Genomic DNA, 8,413 nt, shown 5'->3' on the forward strand with positions numbered 1-8,413 from the left:
TTAGTTAACAATATTTAAACTGGAAAACATAATACATACTGAGCTGAGAATATCTATCCATCAAAAATGGGATTTCAAGCAGCGAGACTATATGTTCATGAGAGTCACTAAGCTGAGAACAACTTTGACACAACATAACCATACATTGCAAATATATTGAGTTCTAATCGTTATAGAGAATTAAGTTTGCAGAAGAGTGAAAGAAGAAAACCCAATTAATACAAGTCGGGCCCGATTTAATTATTGAAGAGATTTCTTAAATTCTTACCTTGAAAAGAAATGTATAGAGCTCAGACAATCAGGAATTGCAAGCTTCTTGTTCCTTCTAAAATGGTAGAAACCTTTTTATAGAATATCCAGCACACTGGATGCACATTAATCTCCAAAACAAAGACCAATTCGCCTGCCCACGGTTCCACTCCCATATCTTTAAATTTAGTGAAATTGACATGGTGGTTAATTCCTGCTCAATAGGAATCAGTCCTCTAACTGGGAGAAAATGGTTTGTGAGCTAGAAATGTCTTAGGAAGTAATAATATATTATATCAGATTGAGTTGATGTTGAGTGTTGGTAAAGAAAGGATGAGAGAGTCTTGAGAGGAGGAAGGTCTATCAAATATGGTAGCAAGAATTTAAAATCGATTTCCAGAAGAAGTTAGGGTTTTTATCAAATAATGAATAAAAGAGGAGGGGCGTAGTAATTGACCACCGACCAATAGTATGAGAGAAAGGGCGTAAAATGGACATATGCAAATTTGAGCGGCGTGAAGCTTGGTTACATGTTGTTTTATGTGGTACTAGAATTAGATTTAAACAGTACAGTATATTTGGAAAACATTAGATTAAAACTGTACAGTATATTTGTAAAACACAAAAATCAAATGCACCAGCCGGGAATCGAACCTGGGTCTGTACCGTGGCAGGGTACTATTCTAACACAAGGCCATTGGTGCAGAGATGAAGCAAATTGAGAGAGATGAATTGGGGAGATGTCTGTAAGCAGAAAACGAATCTTACAAAGAACAGATAAACAGAAAAATGAAATGCAAATGGAGATGCGGGGTATCGAACCCCGTACCTCTCGCATGCAAAGCGAGCGCTCTACCATGTGAGCTACATCCCCGAACTACAGAGTGGTTTTCTCTTTCTCGAATCAGTGGATGAGAAAGGAAACGCAGCGTTGTGGACATCGGTATGCAGGGTTTAAGGAAACCTAGTTTATCGTCATTAGCAAGAAAGTAGAAACAATGGGACATGCTGTTCACAATGGCCTCTATAGCGTCAATCTTGTAAACTGAAGGTCTGTTTGATAAAAAAAAGAAAAAAACTGAATGGAGGCAACGGTGGTTTGCTTGTTTCGTTAGCACCTGTGCTCGTTTGTAGTGTAATTATCTGTTTTGGTCAAGGTTCTCTTGTACCATTATTATTTATATACTTTTTTAATACCTCCGCGAATAACCGTCTCGACTCCCGAGGCGGTGGAAGGGCGTGCCTTTGATCCCACATTTACTACGCATAAATGATGGGAGCACTACATATATTGTTTTGTACGACCATTGTAGTGTCTCTTCGGAGACATCCGATAAAATTGGAACGATACAGAGAAGATTAGCATGGCCCCTGCGCAAGGATGACACGCATAAATCGAGAAATGGTCCAAATTTTTTTAATACTATTTGTTGTAGTACGGTCAATTAGGAGGCCGTTTATAGGTCATTTACATCTCAATGAAAAAATGATATCTTTTTATCAATTATACATCTATTTATATGAATTTTAACATACCTTTTAGGAGGTCATGTAAGTCATTTAGGAATCATTTAGGAATAAGTGATGTAGGGGAAATATGGATTTTAAAATACCTTTTAGTAAATGATGTAGGTCATGTAGGAATAAGTGATGTAGGGGAAATATGGATTTTAAAATACCTTTTAGTAAATGATGTAGGTCATGTAGGAATAAATGATGTAGGGAAAGGACCTACTAGTTGAGCGAGTTTCAATTCTTGTGATAGAAGTTGTTGATTTAATACCTCCATACTTGTTGATTTAATGTCCAACTTTTGTATAACATTGCACCAATAGTTGTATGATAAGTACCAATAATTGAACGAAATATACCATTTGTTGTGAAAAGTAACCAATCATGTGATGTCACATCAGCTGCACAAGTACTGGGGCCTTTTTGCACACCTATTGGTCTCACTTTTTTTTGGATTGTTTTAGACACTTTGGCAAAAAACATGCTGATGTAGCATCATATTTGATGATGTGGCCTTGAAACCTTAGTTATAAGTAGGGGACTTGCCAAGTAAGCTGTTGTAAAAAAATCGGAGTGATTTGAAATTTCCACGTAGGATTTTGAGAAGCGCGAATTTAGGGTGCACAACTATTGGGTCCTTTCCCCTAGGTCATTTAGATCTCAATGAAAAAATGATATCTTTTCATCATTTATCCATCTATTTATATGGATTCTAACACAAAACAGTTCAATCAACAAGATAATTGTTAATGCTCAATTGGGTTTAAAGACCTGAAGCGAGGCAATCGCGAAGTTCCACAAGGGTTGGGCCTAATGCACCTTATGGAACAACCTCTGGGATTTTAGAAGTCAGCTTGTCACTATTTAAAAGAGGTTGGAAAAGAGAAGGAGATGCCCTAAACCTAACCCTATCGGATAACAAGAAAGAAACTTAGAAAATCATGGGGATTTCCAAAAACATTTGTTGGCAATGAGTGTTAAGATTAACTTATTAAGTGGATAAGGCATAGTACGTCACGACCCCTTCATTATCGAGAGGAGAACAAAGCATGTGAAGTAACTCATACATAAGATGCAATATTCAAATCCAATTTTATGGGGAGCATCCATAAAGGCAAAGTGAAACAGATAACCTTACTATTATGAATACAACCCTTTCAAGTTTCGCAAGAATGGTATAGTCTAGAATTCTTTTATGAGCATGAAAGAGTGGTCTATGCACATGATCCACAATCTCATAAAGGAAAAACAAAACTGCAAATAGAATCTAGCAGATAAAACTAGCACATAACATCATTAAGAACAATGGAAAAAGGCAACATGGCACAATTTTCTATTCAAAATAATACTAAGGCTCAACTATCGATTCTATGATTTACAAAATCAAATTGGATTGTTCGATCCCACTGCCACTTTTTACAAAATGTTTTGGAAGATTCTGACCACTTATATAGAGGTCCTATCCCTTTCGAAAGCTAATACATTCAATTTTTTATTATCCAATCTGAAACTCAAAAGAAAATAAGATTCAATTAGATCATATCCCCCTCCAAAGAAAATCCTTCTTTTGTCTTTCCCTTTCTTTGGTTTTTATAGCCTTCCTTGATGTAGGGAAGATAGGATTTTCCCCTCACCGCCAATCTGAAATATCATATTAGAAATGGTGATATCTGATCACTTTTATGTGGAAAGTTGTGAGTTACAGATCTTCCTTGATCTTCGACATACTGGGCACGTAGGTTGTACAACATCTCTGCATCCATCTATCAGACTCTATCAACTTGAACTCTGCATAACCTTCTTCACGAACTACGAAGACACCCACTGGGAAATGTTGGAGTCAGAACTTGACTGCCCATCATACGTGGCAAGCTATTGGAGAGTTGGGGAGCCCCCTCTATTGTGTGATCTATTTTCCCTGTTTTGCCAACACATGGCAAGTTAGTGGAAAGAAGCTGGAGAAATAAAGCCTTTGCTTGTGGAGGCATGTAAAGCCAAAACGTGTGTTGTGGGGCCCATCATCCAATAAGGAATGGAGTTGTCCATCTGAAAGAAAAAGGTTGGGATGTCGACCACTATAAAGGAATTTACAATAATCAAACTCCATTTTCAAAAGGCTCATGTTATTACATGGATTCCAACATGAGTGAAACAAAACGACTGTTGATGCACTTATTCTATTACTTTTTATACATTTGTCTAGTACGATCAATTGGTAGGCCATTTAGATCTCAATGAATAAGTGATATCTTTAAATCAACTATGCATCTATTTACATGGATTCCAACATCAATGAAACAAAACCAATGAATCAAGAAGATAATCAAGCTTCATTCTCAAAAGGCTCATGTTATTACATGGACATGGATTATAACATAAGTGCAAAAAAACCACTATTACTGCACTTATTCTATTATTTTTTTATATATTGTGTAGTATGGTCAATTAGTAGGCCAAAGTAAATTGTGTAGTCCATTTAGGTCTCAATGAATAAGTGATATCTTTAAATAAACTATGCATCTATTTACATGGATTCCAACATCAATGAAACAAAACCACTGAATAAAGAAGATAATCAAGCTCCATTCTCCAGAGGCTCATATTATGTTTGCAATATGGAGAGAGGAATAGAGAGGAAGAGATAAGGATAGAAAGAGGGAGAGATAGAGGGGATAAAAGTGAGAGAGAGATAGGAGTAAGGAGAGAGATATAGAGAGGAAGATAGAGTTGGATGGGAAGGAGAAGGAGAGGGAGAGGGATATGGAGAGAAGGAGGGGAGGAGATAAAAAGATAGAGGACAAAGGGATAGATAAAGAGGGAAGGATTAAATATATAGAGAGTAGGAGAGGGAAGGAGGGAGAGAGAGAAAGATAAATATAGAGATAAGAAGTGATACATAAAGAGAGAGGTAGAGAGAGATAGAGAGATAATAAGATATAGATGGAAGAATAAGTATGAAGAGATAGAAATAGAGAGGTAAAGAGATGTAGGGGAGAGAGGAAGATAGATGTAGAGATGAAGAGGGAGACAAATGCATCAAGATATAGAGAGAATTAGAGGGAGAGATAAAGATAGAGAGGTATAGAGTTCAAGAGGGAGAAGGAGAGAGATATATATAGATGGTGATATAAAGTGATAGAGAGATGGAGATTAAGGATATAGAGAGAGGGGGAGAGATATAAAGAGAGAAATAAAGAGAAGAAAAGATAGATAAATAGAGATGAAGAGAGGAAGAGAGGAAGAGAAAAATAGGGGGAGATAGAGTGAGTGAGAGAGAAAGTGTGAGAGATGATAAAACCTCTAAATTAGGAAGATAATAAAGCTCATTTAGGTCAATAGACTCATGTTATGTTTGCAATGGGGAGAGAGGTAGACATGGATGGGGGAAGAGTGAGAGTGTGAGAGAGAGAGATGGGTGAGGAAATGGAGATATAGAGGATAATAAAAATAGAGCTGGAGATGGAGATGTAGAAGGAGAGGGATATATAAAGAGTGAGAGAGGAGATGGACAAAGACATGGATGAGATAAATCTATAAAGAGGGAGAGAGACAGAGTGATAGAAACATAAAATTAGACACAAAAAGTGATATGTAGAGAAAAGTAGAAAGAGATGGTGAGATGGTGAGATAAAGATAGAGTGAGATATGAAATAAGAAATATGGAAAGATAGAGAGTTAAAGCTTGACATAAGGGACAGTTGTAGATAGAGGTAGAGATGAACATAGAGTAAGAGAGGAAGAGGGATATATATATATATATATATATATATATAGAGAGAGAGAGAGAGAGAGAGAGAGAGAGAGAGAGAGAGAGAGAGAGAGAGAGAGACTAGATGATAGATGAAGGGATGAGGAGAGAGATAGTGAGACAAAGATCGTATGACATTCAAATCTTGCTTGAGTATATGAGTATGTCCATATGGAGATTCATCAAGCAGTTTGTAACTGGATCATCAACAAAGTTGATTAAATAGGTTGACACCTAATACGGTGGTTGCACCATCGATTAATCTTTGTACCAATGACAAAAAAATTAATAGAATATTAAATTATTTTCTATTTGACATGTATGATTTCATTTTATTTTATTTTTGTCACATATGCACTATCCTTTAGTCCCCTTATCTCCTTATACTTGTCAAGATAAAAGACATCTAAGGAATCAAAACATAAATAATTTGTAACTATGATATTCAGCATGTCATTTATAATTTTAATAATCAGTAATTGTGATTTTGAAATGGGGAGTGCCAAGAGAAGGAGATACTTGGAAATTGCATAGGATGTATCATTTTTCATTGAATGTGTATGAAGTTATAAAATATTTGTTGGTTTGACTTTGTTGCAAGTGATTTATTATATATTCTTTCTCACTTTTCTTGTTTGTACTTGTTTTTCACCTTTGGGAGTTAAATTACACTATACCATTATTTTCCGTATATGGATAATTAGTTTTCTTTAGTTTCACATACAAATTTACTATGAATATACTATTTTGATTATATGTTCTTGAATTTTGATACAATACGAGGTCAAGTCCTCCTAAGGCCCATTCAACCTCACACCCTTCTAATAACTTTTCTATGCTAATAATTACATTCTAAAATGAATTGAGAAGCTTTAATTTTCTATTAGACGATTTAGGGGCAGTTGAGGGTTGATCCTTCTAGTGTGCAAAAGAAGAAGGTGAGATGGGAAAATTCAAATCAAGGATGGGTAAAGATAAACTTCAATGGTGTCTCTAAATGAAATCCTGGAGTGTCAAGGGATGTACGTGTGGCTCGTAATGAATGCAGACTAATTATCATGATCAGAGCCCAAAGAATCAAGGATGGAACCAATAATAAGGTCGAAGCTCATGCGGCCTTGCTTGCTATTAGACTAGTAAGATACCTTGGCATATCTAGATTACATCTTGAAGATGACTCACAATTAATTATAAATGATATGGCATCAGAGGAAGCTCAAAATTGGAATATTAATAGATACATCTGACTGATGCTAAACCTCTTAGAACAATTCCAATATTCTAAATTGTCTCATATTTTAAGGGAGGGAAATGTACTTATGGATAGAGCTTCGAGTTGGGGCTGGAGACTTGATAGGGTGGATGAAATTTGATGGTGGAATGAGAAAGATAATATCCATTTCCCAATTGATGAGGACACTGGCAGTAATAATGAAGTGATTGATGAGGGTGTTGGCATTCTGATACTATTTTGTATGACCGGTAAATTGTATGGTTGTCATTGTTGGCAACATCATCTCCTTAGTCTTCACAATCCATTGATAGTGAGTAGACCAGAAAGCAGTGAGTAGACCGGCAAGCAGTAAGTAGACCGACAAACAGTAAGAAGATTAGATAGCGGTGAGTAGATCGATACAGAAGAGGTTCACCGGCTAAGCAAAGAACACACTGGTATACAAGAGGAAATCAACTAGACAGGTTTTGATTGGTACACTTGAAGAGTCGATAACCGACAGATTAGTAACGTTTAGTTACATCTAGCTAAATTGGGACTCTTCTCCAGTCAACTGACAAACTTATCGGCATGTTCGACTATAGTGACAGAGATTCCTGCATGATTTCAGAGGTATAATTTAAGGCCTGACAACGAAATTTTGAAAGGTATGTTTTGGAGGGAAAGTTGGAGATAGACTAAAGGGTTGATCCTTCTAGTGTGCAAAAGAAGAAGGTGAGATGGGAAAAGCCGAATCAAGGATGGGTAAAGATAAAATTCAATGGTTCTTCTAAAGGAAATCCTAGAGTGTCAGGGGATGGATGTGTGGCTCGTAATGAATGTGGACTAATTATCATGATCAAAGCCCAAAGAATCAAGAATGGAACCAATAATGAGGTCGAAGCTCATGCAGTTGTGCTTGCTATTAGACTAGCAAGATACCTTGGCATATGTAGATTACATCTAGAAGACGACTCGCAATTAATTATAAATGCTATGGCATCAAGGGAAGCTCAAAATTGGAAGATTAATAGATACATCCAACTGATGCTAAACCTCTTAGAACAATTCCAAGATTTTAAATTGTCCCATATTTTAAGGGAGGGAAATGTACTTGTGGATAGAGCTTCAAGTTGGGGTTGTAGACTTGATAGGGTGGATGAAATTTGATGGTGGAATGAGAAAGATAATATCCATTTCCCAATCGATGAGGACACTGGCATTAATAAGGAAGTGATGGACGAGGGTACATAAGACAGAGCCTTTAATTGGTGTGAAATGGCAGAGGAAGACGCTGCCTAAGTAAATTTATAGATTGACTCAACACCGTCAGTCTCAAATGGCTCAACTTAGGGAGTAGATCAATCAATGCAAGATGAAAGGATTAAAGTGGTCCAAATCCTTTCTAAACTCACAATCGAATGATTAAGGTAGGAAATAGAAAGAAAATAAGAGCTTTAGAGGGAAGGAAAACAATACAGGGCACAAACAGAACATAGATGAAGGCTAATTTTTCTGTAGGTGCTTCCAAACAACAGGGAGTATTCAAAGGGATCGTAATAGAGGAGAAAATGAGGCACATTTTCAAGATTGATGACCCTCATTTCTTCTGCATGGTAGACATGATGTTGGGTGAGCAATGTACAAAATATTCTTTTAGATTTCAAACCAATGTGAACGTGGCTTTTATT

General features: G+C 36.5%; 2 non-coding genes across 2 annotated transcripts; one reads left to right on the forward strand and one right to left on the reverse strand.

The window, feature by feature from the left end:
• Positions 1–1,050: 1,050 nt before the first annotated feature.
• Positions 1,051–1,123, reverse strand: TRNAA-UGC (transfer RNA alanine (anticodon UGC)). The gene has a single exon. It is a non-coding gene; the product is annotated as a tRNA-Ala (tRNA).
• A 440-nt stretch (positions 1,124–1,563) lies between these two features.
• On the forward strand, positions 1,564–1,666 carry LOC131069862 (U6 spliceosomal RNA). The gene has a single exon (XR_009112240.1). It is a non-coding gene; the product is annotated as a U6 spliceosomal RNA (small nuclear RNA).
• Positions 1,667–8,413: the final 6,747 nt, after the last annotated feature.

Source organism: Cryptomeria japonica, chromosome 6 (assembly GCF_030272615.1).
Source record: "Cryptomeria japonica chromosome 6, Sugi_1.0, whole genome shotgun sequence".
NCBI lineage: Eukaryota > Viridiplantae > Streptophyta > Pinopsida > Cupressales > Cupressaceae > Cryptomeria > Cryptomeria japonica.